A 14,783-nucleotide genomic window follows, 5' to 3' on the forward strand; every position below is an offset into this window, starting at 1 on the left:
TCCAGATACCTCATTGAACATCTTTATTAGCTGTCATAGTTATTCAGTTTATTCTGTTGACTTTTTAAAGTGGTAGCAATAACAGTCATATCTTTTTCTAATAGCTATAATTTTATTTCTTTTTGTTTACTAATCATGTTGCCTAAGCCATTCAAAACAATGTCGAATAGAGGAGGTGATAGAATACCTTCTATCTTGTCCTTGACTTCATTTAATTTAATTAATTGATTGATTGATTTTTTGAGACAGGGTCTGGCTCTGCCACCCAGGCTGGAGTACAGTGGCATGATCTCAGCTCACTGCAACCTCTGCTTCTTGGCTCAAACCATCCTCCCACCTCAGCCTCCCAGTTAGCTGGGACAATAGACACACGCCACTACCCCCAGCTAAATTTTTTCTATTCTTAGTAGAGATGGGGTTTTGCCATGTTACCCAGGTTGATCTCGAACTCCTGAGCTCAATCGACCTGCCCTCCTCAGGCTCCCAAAATGCTGGGATTACAGGTGTGAGCCATGACCCCTGGCTTGTCTTTGACTTCAAAATAAAAAGTTATGCTTCATCACTGAGTACCATATTTGTAATTTTCAAGTGATACTCTTTCTTAGTCCATTGTTTTCAAATATAAACTGTATTAAGATACAGCATTCATGTAGAAAAACAAAAATCCCACGGACACACTTGAAGTATTGCAAACTAAACACCTCGGAAATTTAAGAGATAGAAAACTAACCTTAGAAGCTTTTCTTTGATGGCACCCATTCATTACCTTTACCCTCCTCCCAACATATAACCAATATTCAGACTTCTGTGACTTAAAATTGTTTGCTTATGTTTGAAATTAATATATATATAAATCATATACATCAAATGTCTTTTGTTTGATTCATTTAATATGATATCAAGTTTGTAAAAATTTTTCACATTTTACCCAAAGTTTAATTTTATTTATTACTTTTTATTTTTCATTTTTCAGAGATAGGGTCTTGCTCTCTCACACAGGCTGGAGTGCAATGGTGTAATCATACCTCACTGCAGCCTCGAACTCCTGATCACAAGTCATCCTCCCACCTCAATCTCCTGAGTAGCTGGAACTATAGGCACACATCACCACACTCAGGGCTAAGTTTTTAAAATTTTTTGTAGAGATGGGGGTCTCATGATGTTTTCCAGCAGGGTCTTGAACTCTGGGCTTCAAATAATTCTCCTGCCTCAGCCTCCCAAAGTGCTGGGATTATAGGCATGGGTCGCCGTGTCCAGTCAGTTTATTAATTTTTAATACTGCATAGTGTAGTGGTGAATAACTGTACAGCAATTTTTTCTAGTGTTGATAGACACTTGTGTCTTTTTCCAGTTTTTGAATATTATGAGTAATGCTGCAATGAATATTTCATATGCTTTGTGGTTAACATATAAACACATTTATGCTGGGTATATATCTAAGAATGGAATTGCTGCATCATAAAGCACGCGTATGTTCTACTTTAGCAAATAACAGCCAAAAAATTTTTCAAATTAGTTTCAGGGTAGGAGAGGTAGAGAATTCCAGTTGCTTCATATTCTTATCCACATTGGTGTCATTAGTACTTGTTTTTAATTCAGTAACTCTAGTAGTGCTGTAATAGTGTCTCATTTTAGCTATAATTTGAATTTCCCTGGTTGGTGACTCATAAAGGGAGGATGTTACTAATGGTGATTTTTATATATCCTTTATAAAATGCCCGCTCATGACTTTTGCCCTTTTTCCATTAGTTTGCCCATTGCTTGTTATTGATTTGTGGGAGGTATTTATACATTCCACACATAAGCCCTTTTATGATTAAATGTATTAAAATAATTTCCTATTCTGCTGCTTGAATTTTGAATCTCTCTCTCTCTCTCTTTCTTTTTTTTTTTAATATGAGGTCTCACTCTGTTGCCCAGGTTGTCATGCAGTGGCATGATATCGGCTCACTGCAACCTCCACGTCCTGAGTTCAAGCAATTCTCCTGCCTCAGCCTCCCAAGTAGATGAGATTACAGGCATGCACCCCCACGTCCAGCTAATTTTTGTATTTACAGTAGAGATGGGTTTCACCATGTTGGCCAGGCTGGTCTCGAACTCCTGACCTCAAATGATCCTCCTGCCTTGGCCTCCCAAAGTGCTGGGATTACAAGCATGAACCACTGTGCCTGGCCCTGAATTTTCAATCTCTTAATGGTATCTTTTAATGAAGAGTTGTTGATAATATAAGTATTGATATGGTTTGGCTGTGTCCCCTCCCAAATCTCATCTTGAATTGTAACTCCCATGATTCCTACATGTTGTGGGAGGAACCTGGTGGGATGTGGTTGGATTATGGGGGCAGGTTTTTCCCATGTTGTTCCCATGATAGTGAATGAGTCTCATGAGATCTGATGGATCTCTTTCTTTGCCTGCTGCCATCCATGTAAGATGTGACTTGCTGCCCCTTGCCTTCCACAATGATTGTGAGGCCTCCCCATCCAGTGGAACTGTAAGTTCACTAAACCCTTTTTCCTATATAAATTACCCAGTCTCAGGTATGTCTTTATCAGCAGCATGAAAACAGACTAATACAAATATAGACCAAATTAATATTTATATCAGGATTTGTCCTTTTTAGACCTAGTTTAAGAAATGTAAGCTGGCTTACTGTATTTTCTGGAAGCCTGTGTATTAAGTAATTAGTTAATTTACTTATTTCGCTTTTCACAATTTAGACCTGCAAACAACCTGGAATTGTATTTTTCTGTATTGCACGGGTACATATAATTAAATCCCAATATTTTGCAGTGCCATTTTTTATAAATAAATTTTCTCAATAAAAAGATGTCTGTTTCTATATTATTTAATCCATCAAACTGAGATATTCATTTAACATTTTGTTAGTGTCACTGTTTCTTATTTATTAAAGCTTTATAAAAGTATATAGATACCCAACAGTCTAAAAATTTAAATTTTGTTATTTTCTTCAAGATTGTCTTGCCTATTCACGGTCAAATGCATTTCCATATACATTTTAGAATTGGTTTGTCAGTTTCAATAAAAATAAAACCTTGTTTGGGTTTTGGGTGACTATATTGACATTTTAAAAATGTTGAGTTTTCTGCTCCATAAACATTTCGTATACTACAATTTATTTAGAGATCGTAACATTTTATCTTAATAATATTGTATAGTTTTCAGTGCACAATCCTTTTGTGAATAACTTACATTTGTGCATCACTTACATTCACTTACATTTAGAATCTTTTGAATTTTCTATACACACAATCATACTTTCTGCAAGAATGATAGTTTCTCTTTTATGTCCTAATTTATTATCAAGAGTTAAAAACCTATTCTACAGTGCTCAACAGAATTGATACTATAAACATCTTTGTCTTATTCCAGATTGTAGGAGAAAGAATTTTCAATATTTCACCCCAAATATGGTATTTCCTATTGGATTTTTGTAGTAAATATTCTTTTTCTTTTACATTATCAGATGTAAAATGCTCCCTTTCTAGTTTCTTAATCATTTAATCATGAATAAAATTTGAATGTTATAAAATGTTGCTTGCTTCATTATGGCAGGTGTTATTATTTGCTAACAATTCCTTTCTCCCTTCCCACATTTACCATGCTGCAAATATAAGCAGAATAGAAATCCATATGTCATTCATTTGGTCATGTCACACTCCAAAGGCACGCTAGTGGACATGGCTTATCAGTGACATTAAACGTCGTTTATGTTATTTTTCTTAGCTTCTTGTTCTCCTGCTATTGGCCATGTGAAAAAATAACCGTAGGTAACCGCTTCAACTCAGGCTTCTTCAGTAAGAAAATAAAGAGAACAGGTCTGGCTCACGCTTGTAATCTCAGCACTTTGGGAGGCTGAGGCGGGCAGATCACGAGGTCAGGAGATTGAGACCCTCCTGGCTAACACGGTGAAACTCTGTCTCTACTAAAAATACAAAAAATGAGCCGGGCGTGGTGGCGGGCGCCTGTAGTCCCAGCTACTCGGAGAGGCTAAAGCAGGAGAATGGCGTGAACCCGGGAGGCAGAGCTTGTGGTGAGCCGAGATCCCGCCACTGCACTCCAGCCTGGGCGACAAAGACTCTGTCTCAAAACAAAACAAAACAAACAAACAAACAAACAAAAGAGAACAGGTCTGAATTTGATCCATACTCTGAAGCAGAAACACTTGCAGTAAGCTCCCAACATGAGCTTGAAAAATAAGTGCTTGTTTTTGTAAGTCATTAGGCTTTGGAGTAATTTGTAATGTAATATCAGTATAGCAAAAATTTGTCTAATAAATGCACAAGTGATCACATACATTTTTCATTTATACTATTAATGTACTTCATTGCATTGATCCATCTCACATGTATGATTAATGATTACATTAAATTAATCTCACACTATCAAAATAATTTCAGTATACTTCTGCTAGATTCAGTTTCCTAATATTTTGCTTATAATTTTTACACTTATTTTCATAGAAAAAATCATTTGTAAATGTCTCTCTCATATTCTTGTAAAGCTTGGTATCTAAGTTATGCTTATCTCATGAAACAAATTGGATAGTATTTTTTTTTCTATTATCTGAAAGAATTTGTGTAAGACTAGTAACCTTTCTTCCTTGAATGAGGAGAATTCAGAACTAAAATAATGAGGCCTGTAAATCCTTTGTGGGAAATCATTTAGTTAGTCAATGCTTTAATAGATATGTAAATACTCAAATAATCTAACTGTTCGCATTTCAATGCCAATAAATTACATAATATTTAATAATTTGTGTATTTTATTATCATTTATTTACTTCATGATTCTGTGTGTTAGTCTGAGCTTAACTGGGCCACTCACTTGGTTGGGCTTATTCTTGTATTTGTGATCTTTTGTTCGTCAGCCAATGACTCTACTTCTATGGTTGAATTGCTGTCAGTTTAGCAGTGAAAGCAACTGGATCTCGCTTTATCAGCAAGCTAGCCTAGAGAAGATCATCTACCAGTTGGTCAGGGATCTAAGAGAATTAGCAGAAGTCAGGGAGTATTTTTCAGGTTTAGGCTGAGATTTAGAATAACATCCTGTCAATCATACAGTATCAGTTACAAAGCAAGTCACAAGTTCAGGCCAGATTCAAGAATCAGGTAAATATACTTCACTTCTTGATGGGAAAAGCTTCAAAGTCATAAAGTAAGTGTATATGGATATAAGGAGAATAGTTATGGGCGTATTTGCAAACAATGAACTACATAGTGCCAAATGCTGTGTTAACTTCTCTATATTTTATTTCTCAGAGATTGGCCATTTGAGTACTTGTTACATCGTGCATTGATGGTTCTCCAATGCCTTAAAAGGAATTATTATTTTGAATTTTGTAAATTTTTTCTGTTGCCTTCAGCAGGAAGATTGGTCAGCAGTAAGACTGACAAGTTTGCTCAATTTCACTAAAGATGGATATTTCGGGGCCATGATTTAACTAATTATTTTCTTTAGCTCTCAAAGATAAACATTTGCTCAATCAAATCCCATCTCTTCCCCAATTCTAATTATTTGAACATTTTTATTTGACTCTACCCAATCTTACTATCCTAGTTCAGGTTCTCACTATTTGAATGTTTATATAATAGCATTATATGAATTATATTTTTTTGCTTTTCTAATCCATTTAATTCAAATTATACTTTTTAACTTAAAATTCTAACTGGATCAACTTACAGTTCAAAATATCAGTGGCCCCTTCGGCCATGTCAAGGTCAAGGCCATCTTCCCTGGGGCTTGAATCTATCTCTGTTCTCCTTCATTTTCTTTTGTTCAGCTTTCCTCTATTTCCTCTTATATACCCTGTGCTCAGTTAATTAATTATCAAAGAGAATTTATTGAAAATATTTAAATGTGTTTTGTCTATTTTAATTCCTGTGAATAAACTAGATCTAAGATTAAAATGAATTCCCTGAGGAATCATTTGTTTAAATTCTTCCTAGTATTTAAGAACTTCCCACACACCGTTGCACACTGTATAGCCTTAACACTTGATTTCACAGCACAAAATCTCCAAATACATCAAGTCAGTCTCTTCAATCCTTAGTCTTCTGTCAAGGTTTTCTGTATTCTCCATCTCTCTTTAGTATTATAATATTTTATTATTTATGTATGTGTCTCACCACAAAATTGAATGCTTTGACTGCAGAAATGTTGTTTGATACTAGCACACTCTTTTGTACTTATAATGTTGAACTGTATCTGAGCCCCGTGCTTCCAGAAATCACCAATGGTTAAGAAATTCCCCAAACCTTTTGTCTCCAAAAATGCAATACTGCAAAATGCTGTCCTTGCCATATGAGCCAGATAAGATTCATGGATGACATCCTTATTTACCTGTTATGATGTCACTCACAGACACTCCAAATTCCCACTCTTTGTCTCATAATGATTAGCTAAACTTTTGCTTCACTGATTAATCTGCACAAAAGGACTGCTAGCTTCATTTGACCAGAGTGGTCAAGCTTTTTGGTCTAGCTTCTCGCCTTCTCTGAGGCCTGTGAACTCTGTCTCACCTTGGGTTTCAACAAGCATTATGAACTTAAGGAAGTATTGGAATATGGAACAGCACCTTAACAACCAGTCTGAGATTAGCTTTTACACCATTAATTAATTGGCGTATGGTGTAGAAACATTTGCTGTTCAATTGTTCGGCCACACAACCTGCTCACTCTTTTCCCCACAGCCAGTTTTTGATAGCCCTGTTTCCTTTATCTCTATAAAAGAAAGCCTTTACTCTAGGATGCTTAAAGATTGTATGGTTGAAGTGTTCTTTCTACTGCAATAGCTTTTTGAATAAATTATTTTCTTACTTAAGACTACATTATGACAGATTGGATAACGAAAGTGTGGTACAAAAACACCGCAGAATACTATGCGATCATAAAAAAGAATGAGATCATATCTTTTATGGGAACTTGGATGGAGCTGGAGGCTATTATCCTTAGCAAACTAACACAGGAACAGAAAACCAAATATCACATGCTCTCGTTTATAAGTGGAAGGTAAATGCTGAAAACTCATGAACACAAAGAAGGGAAAACAGACACTTGGGTCTACTGGAGGGTGAAGGGAGGGAGGAGGGAGAGGAATAGAAAAGATAACTATTGGGGGCCGGGGGCGGTGGCTCACGCCTGTAATCTCAGCACTTTCGGAGGCTGGGGCAGGTGGATCACGAGGTCAGGAGATCAAGACCATCCTGGCTAACACGGTGAAACCCTGTCTCTACTAAAAAAAAAAACAAAAAAAAATTAGCCGGGCGTGGTGGCAGGCACCTGTAGTCCCAGCTACTCAGAAGGCTGAGGCAGGAGAATGGCGTGAACTCGGGGGTCGGAGCTTGCAGTGAGCCGAGATGGCGCCACTGACCTCCACCTGGGCCACAGGGCTATACTCCGTATCAAAAAAAAAAAAAAAAGACAACTATTGGATTCTAATACCTGGGTAATGAAATAATCTGTACAACAAACCCCCATGGCATGAGTTCACCTATGTAACAAAACTCCACATGTACTGCTGAACCTAAAAGTTTTTTAAAATAAGAAAAAAAAATTAAGACTACGTTATTTTTATTTGATAGCACATTGTGAGATGCTTAATAAATGTAGGTTAGCTGGATAAATTTTTACCACTAACCTTCGCTTAAATGGTTACATCAGCCTAGAATTCCTTTACCTACTCTGTTTATCAATCTAGTTAGAGAAAGTACTTCATTTCACTTCTTCCATGAAATCTCCTCCTAGAACTATAAAGTTCATGCCTCTTCTTAATATGCATGTCATATATTCACTCCACTTCTTTATTTTATAATTAATCATTAGTTTTATTTTTTTTAAATGATTGCACAACAGCCTTTATAGAATAATGAGTTTTTGAAAGCATGTACTTCTTCATTTTTTCTAGTAATCATTATTATTTTATATTAAAAAAAATTTTTTTTGAGATGTAGTTTCACTCTGTCACCCAGGCTGGAGTGCAGTGGTGCAATGTCAGCTCACTGCAAACTCCGCCTCCTGAATTCAAGAGATTCTCCTGCCTCAGTCTCCCAAGTAGCTGGGATTACAGGTGCCCGCCATCATGCCCAGAACATTTTTGTATTTTTAGTACAGATAGGGTTTCACCATGTTGGCCAGTTGGTCTCGAACTCTTGACCTCAGGTGATCCGTCTGCCTTGGACTCCCAAAGTGCTGGGATTACAGACTTGAGCCACCGCCCCCAGCTTCTAGTAGTTACTATTTAATTTGATGTTTACATTGTCCTTGTTTGGACTAGCAGAAGTGTTGAAAAACAGGCTTCTGTATCCTGTGATTTGTCCTCCTCATTCTTTGAACCCTTCCTGACTCTTTTCACTCCTGTGAGGTCTGTCCTGCCATAATTTATATTTCTAACTGTTTATTTTAAATGCAGATACAATAGACTCACTTATCATGGAATAGTCTTTCAACGTTTCAATTTCATTTGAATTGTTTTTGTTTTTTGTCTTTAATGAAAAGATCCTCCAAGAGTATTTTGAACGCCTTCTTTGGATAGAAATTGCATAAAATTCAAAGCTCTGGAGTAGTGCCATGACATCTCAAGATTTGGTTTTCCCAAAGAAATAGAATAAAAACAACAATAATTGTAGAAACACAAACTTCCATTCAGCCTGTCTTCAACATTTCTGCCTACTTTTAAATAATTATTTATTATAGCAAGCATAACTATAGCTTCATTTTATTTTTTATTTTTAAACAATATCTAATATTATATACTAGTATATATCAGACGTGTGGTAGACATTTTACAATATCATTTAATTCTCATAATCATTCAGAAATATAGGTGTAGTGGACATTCTACAAGCAAGAAAGTAGGTTCATAATTTAAGTAATTTTTCCAAAGACAGATAGTAAATGATGAAAATAGTCTTCAACCCTAGATATCATTGATGAAAAAATACTAGATTATGCAGCCCCTCTATAAATAACGAAGTAGTATACATTTTATTGGATCCTTCTACATGGAGGGCTCATTGAAAAAATATATATAAATGTTAGCAATGAATTATCCCTAATTAACTGGCTCAAAATTTTATTTCTGTAATATAGAACAAAGATTGAAATGAGGATAATATATGACAAAATGTGATAAGAGTAAGACATTAGAAGAAATCACCATCAAGTTAAACAGTCACAGAAAACTTCATGGAAGAAAATATCTTTGTGTTGGGCCTTGAATGATGCGTAGGATGATTAAATACCATAAAGGGGAAAGAAGTCTAAGCACAGGTGACAATATAAGTAATGACCATGTAGATGTGAAAGTGCTGTGTTCATGCAAATTATAAATCAGCAAGCAATATAGTCCAAGTTGCATATAGGATACTCCCTGAGCTCATTTAAGTAAGGTAGAATCTGGAGAAGTTGGTGAGGTTCAAATCATGAAAACTCTTGAAGGACATGGTCAGAAATTTGAATTACTTTCTATAGAATATGGATTTCTCTACAAATTGCTCTTCACCGACCAAGATATATTTAGAAATATGCACACACACACAGACACACATATAGTTGTTCCTTGAATTGGATACCATAATCTGCAGATGCTCAAGTGCCTTATATAAAATGACTAGTATTTGCATATAATTTATGCATGTCTTTTTTTTCAAACATTTACTTTTATTGATTACACATCATTTTTCATTGTTCATTCTGTCCACGTACGCCCAGATATACCAGCATTGTCAGCAGAGGTAAGTAAATGTCAGTTACCTAAGCAACTCCTCAGGTCCTGCTTGTGTCTCTCAGATGTTTAGAAGATAGGAGATATTCTGTTTCTCAAAAGGCTGATGGGCTGAGACTCTTTAGTTAAAGTGTGCAGAGGGGTCTGTAGACTCTCTAGGCTCTTCTGACAGTGTAAACTGTTGATGCTATGGCAAAGGCTCAGCTTTCTGTGTCAGTCTTTCAGGTGGAGATCTAAACTTCATCAGGGCGGTGCACAGAAGGTGATGCCACCAAGGGCACTCCATCTCTAGTAGCCAGGCTATCAAGTTTCTCAGGCTGTCCCTTAGGTTGCATGTTTTTCTCTTAATGTTTGAATAATTGAATCATTTTGGCAGAAAATTGGAGGATTCTTGAGAATGTCAAAATTCTGCTACAAATATTTTAGATAAACTCCATGCACACATTTCTGCTGTTGTAGATGAATGTATGGGTTAGGGGTTGGGGGATGCATGCAGCCCATGCTGATGAAGATTTTTACTATCATTTATCTGAAAGCATTTCAGAAAACAAAGGTTTCTATTTCTAATTATGGGCAGAATAAACAGTTTAATATTACTCCATACCAAATCTTTGTTCTGGCATACACTTTCCCATCAACCCCAAGCAGATCAATTGATTCAGATGTCTGGAGGTGTATTTTGTTATGTGGCTATGAGGAGGCAATGCAACTCAAAAATTATATATTTCTTCAAATAGAAAGAAAAACATATTTTCTTTTTGTTTTCCTTTTTAAATTTTACTTTATTTAGTTTAAAATCTGGGATACAGAACACGCAGGTTTGTTACATAGGTATACATGTGCCATGGTGGTTTGCTGCACCCATCAACCCATCACTGAGGTTTTAAGCCCCGCATGCATTAGGCATTTGTCCTAATGCTCTTCCTTCTCTTGCCTCCTACCCCCTGACATATGTCTTATATACTTTAAATCATCATTATAATATAAAATACAATGTGTAAATGCTATGTAAGTAGTTTTTATGCTGTATTGACTTTTGTATTATTTTTATGGTTGTAATTTTTTTCTTCTTTTTTTTAAAAAGACAGATTTGGCCAGGCACGGTGGCTCATGCCTGTAATCCCAGCACTTTGGCAGGCCAAGGTGGGAAGATCACCTAAGGTCAGGAGTTCAAGACTAGCCTAGCCAACATGGTGAAACCCTGTCTCTACAAAAAAAAAAAAAAAAAAAAAAAAAAAAAAAAAATTGCCCAGGCATGGTGCTGCACGCCTATAATCCCAGCTACTCAGGAGGCTGAGGAAGGAGAATCACTTGAACCCAAGAGATGGAGGTTGCAGTGAGCAGAGATCATGCCACTGCACTCCAGCCTGGGTGATAGAGCAAGACTCCATCTCAGAAAAAAAAAAAAAAAAAAACAGATTCTCACTCTGTCATCCAGGATAGAGTGTAGTGGTGTATATTAGTTCATTATAGCTCGAAATCCTGGCCTCAGGTAATCTTGCCACCTTGGCCTCTCAAAGTGCTGGGATTGCAGGGTGAGCCACCGTGTCTGGCCTGTATTAATTTTTATTTTCTATTTTTTGCCGTATTTCTGATCTTTGGATGGTTGGACCCATAGATATGAAGGACTCACTATATAAGCACATTTTCAATCCAAATACAAATCAAAAAGAAAGATTTAAATTGTTCTCCCCCTAGTTGACAAAGGCATTCCAAGGTGTAGATTCCTATTAATTCACAATCAAGGAGACTGAATAAGAGTGACTTCTATTCGGTTTCCCTAGGGTATTAAAATGATGACAGGTAGTTTTTTCCTGGGAAACATTTGCAATACCTGCCCACAAGAAAATCATAAAACTATAAAATTTCTGTGACTTGGAACAAAGCCATAAATAATTTTCTTAAGTGATTTCTATGCTATCTGAAATCACTCTTTTTCAGACACATTTCTTTGTATCAGAGCCAACACTCAATGTGACCACCAGGACATTTGTATATTTTTCTTTCAAGGTCTGCTAATGCAAATTAAGAGAATCTCCCAGAGACATTGTAGATGTGTGGCAGAATTAGTTGTGTCCCTAGGTAAAGATGTCTAGAAAAGTCTCTTCTGGGGAAGTAAGGTCTCTAACATATGTACAATCAAAGATTATGGCATTAGAGGACTTTTGACAAGATGGTTTCAAGTTAAAAATATAACTCTTTCCCTACCAATCCCATACCTAGGAATCTATCTGTAGAAGTTCTAGCCCTTAATACAATAAGTTTAAAGCAGCTTTAATCATAGATAAAAATATTTGGAAAGAAAATAAGAGGTCTGAATAAATTATGTTGAATACATTGACAAAGACTGTCTTCTTGGCCAAATTTTAGTCAGGCTCCTCTAAGCCCCTTTCTCAATTATGCCCCAAATATTGTAATCCGTCCATGGCCTGCATTGCCTAGTCGTAAAAAAAATCTTGCTAAGTCATTAACCAAAATCTCCACCCTCAATATTTGATCACCCTCCATATCTGATCAAATTTCTTATCCCCCACATCACCCAGGGCATATCTAAGTGCCCTGGTAGGTTAGCCAGAATCCCTTTTAACCCTGATACTTTCTCCTAGTAGTTTTGTATCACAGATCCTCATCCTGTTCCTTAGCTGCAAATCCTCACTTGATGATGATGTGTTGGGAATTAATCTCAGTACTTTTTTTTTTTTTTTTTTTTTTTTTTTTTTTTTTTTAGGCAGGATCTCGCTGTCACTTAGGCTGAAGTGCAGTAGAGTAATATAGCCTCGACTTTCTGGGCTCAAGCTGTCCTCATGCCTTAGCCTCCTGAGTAGCTGAGTAGCTGAGACCACAGGTGCATGCCACCATGCCTGGCTAATTTTTTGTATTTTTTGTAGAGATGGGGTCTCACTATGTTGTCTAAGCTGGTCTTGAACTCCTGAGCTCAAGCAATCTGCCTGCCTCAGTCTCCCAAAGTGCTGAGATTACAGGTGTGAGCAACTGAGTCCAGCCAAATTAAGCATAGTTTATAACAAGGTCTCTTTCCTCCTATTTCAATAGTTCCTGAATACTATTTGTTTTTACCTTTTTAACTGCTATTCTGCTTTGATTTTCTTTGACAACATGGTATGGTATACTATGGTTAAATAATACATCAATCAGAGTACACGACATGACTTGGAGGAATTTCTATGTGGCACTTTTGAGAGAGAAGAAAAAGAATCAAAAGTTTGATGCATTTATAAAAACTAGTCATAATGAATAAGGTTCTATGAGTATATACATACGTGTTTGTGCATGTTTATGCCTATATAGAATTATGTTAGTAAGGGGAGAAATTTGAAAGAGAATGATTTAACAGAGAGCAGAGAAGGGCTGTAAATAGACGGAATTTATGAGAGAGAAAGGCAAACAAATAAGGCACAAAACTATGCTGCCTTTATATAAAATTATGTGTTGTATGTGTGATGGTATGTGTATAAAGAAATGAAATTACGATTTTTAAATAGTAACTAAAAAGGGAATTTCTAGATTTTTAAAAGTAAACACGCTCAAGAAGAGATATGTTGAGTGAGACTACTCCATCCGCTTAATCATCTTTCACAGCCAGGCAGTCACTGCATGACTCCCCTGATGTCTATACCTAAAAAAGAAAATCTTTATTTTATTTATTTATTTATTTTGAGATGGAGTCTCGCTCTGTCGCCCAGGCTGGAGTGCAGTGGCGCAATCTCGGCTCACTGCAAGCTCCGCCTCCCGGGTTCACACCATTCTCCTGCCTCAGCCTCCCCAGCAGCTGGGACTACAGGCACACACCTCCACACCCGGCTAATTTTTTGTATTTTTAGTAGAGACGGGGTTTCACCATGTTAGCCAGGATGGTCTCGACCTCCTGACCTTGTGATTCGCCCACTTCGGCCTCCCAAAGTGCTGGGATTACAGGCGTGAGCCACCACGCCAGGCCCAGAAAATCCTTATTAAAGCAATGCTTTCTGTATTAAACATGGGAGAAAGGTGTGCTGATGCATGTTTTAGCATATTAATTAAATAAGATATTTAAAAATCAAAATTTGAGTTACAGATTTTGCCACTAATCAGCTAGTCAGATATTATGAACGTCATTGTAGCTCTCTAGGCCTCAGTTCTACAATCTGTGAACTAATAGATTAAATTTACAAATTGATAAAATTTATGAAAGTAGATTTTTTTTAGTGTAAAGTCAAATAGAAGTTAAAAGTAAGAGGTGTCATTTTTTTCTGTTGAAAATAGGGAACAGACCCTCTTACCTCTTGCTTAAAGTATTTACTTTAGAAAATTTTAAGCTCTTTCTCTGTCTTTTACAAATATATATAAGCTAAGTAAGTCTCTTGCCAACTTTAACACCCAAGAATTTCTTTCTCAGTGACCTTGGATCCATTTTTTAGAGACATAATCATCCTGGGGGATAGCACTCCCATCTCCCTATTTCTGAGGGATAGTAAAATCCTAACTTCAAGTGTACTTCATTTAATTTAACAAAATTGTCTCATCATAAAGACAGGAGAAGTTTATTTTTCCTTTGGATAAAGCCAAAGCTAAATAACAAACACAGTCACACCAAATACCAAATGAATTTATAATAAACTATGGTATGTAACAAATGGTGCCTTCAAGTCCTCTTACTTGAGGACTAAGTTATTGTTTACATTGAGGAGATGCTGTGATAGATTGTATCTGCTTGGCTATATATATAAGATTTCTTTCTGTCTTTGCAAACTTACACTGGATTGGCTGTGATGCAGGTCACATTTTGGCTTAATATTCATTTAGTAATAAAATTGTCTTCTTACTCTTCCACCTTTGTACAGATATTTTCTGGGTTGAGAGATTTTGTTTTCAATTATATTTCCCCAATAGCGGTCATGTAACTTCTTTTTTTTTCTTGAGATGGAGTCTCATTTTGTCACCCAGGCTACAGTGCAGTGGTGCGATCTTGGCTCACTGCAACCTTCACCTCCCGGGTTCAAGTGATTCTCCTGCCTCAGCCTCCTGAGTAGCTGGGATTACAGGTA

The 14,783-nt window shown here is 36.5% G+C and overlaps 1 protein-coding gene across 1 annotated transcript in view; it reads right to left on the minus strand.

The window, feature by feature from the left end:
- Positions 1–14,783, minus strand: part of LUZP2 (leucine zipper protein 2) — a 562,275-nt gene that overhangs the window by 325,086 nt on the left and 222,406 nt on the right. The gene's annotated exons all lie outside the window — the stretch shown is intronic.

Source organism: Pongo pygmaeus, chromosome 9 (genome assembly GCF_028885625.2).
Source record: "Pongo pygmaeus isolate AG05252 chromosome 9, NHGRI_mPonPyg2-v2.0_pri, whole genome shotgun sequence".
Taxonomy (NCBI): domain Eukaryota; kingdom Metazoa; phylum Chordata; class Mammalia; order Primates; family Hominidae; genus Pongo; species Pongo pygmaeus.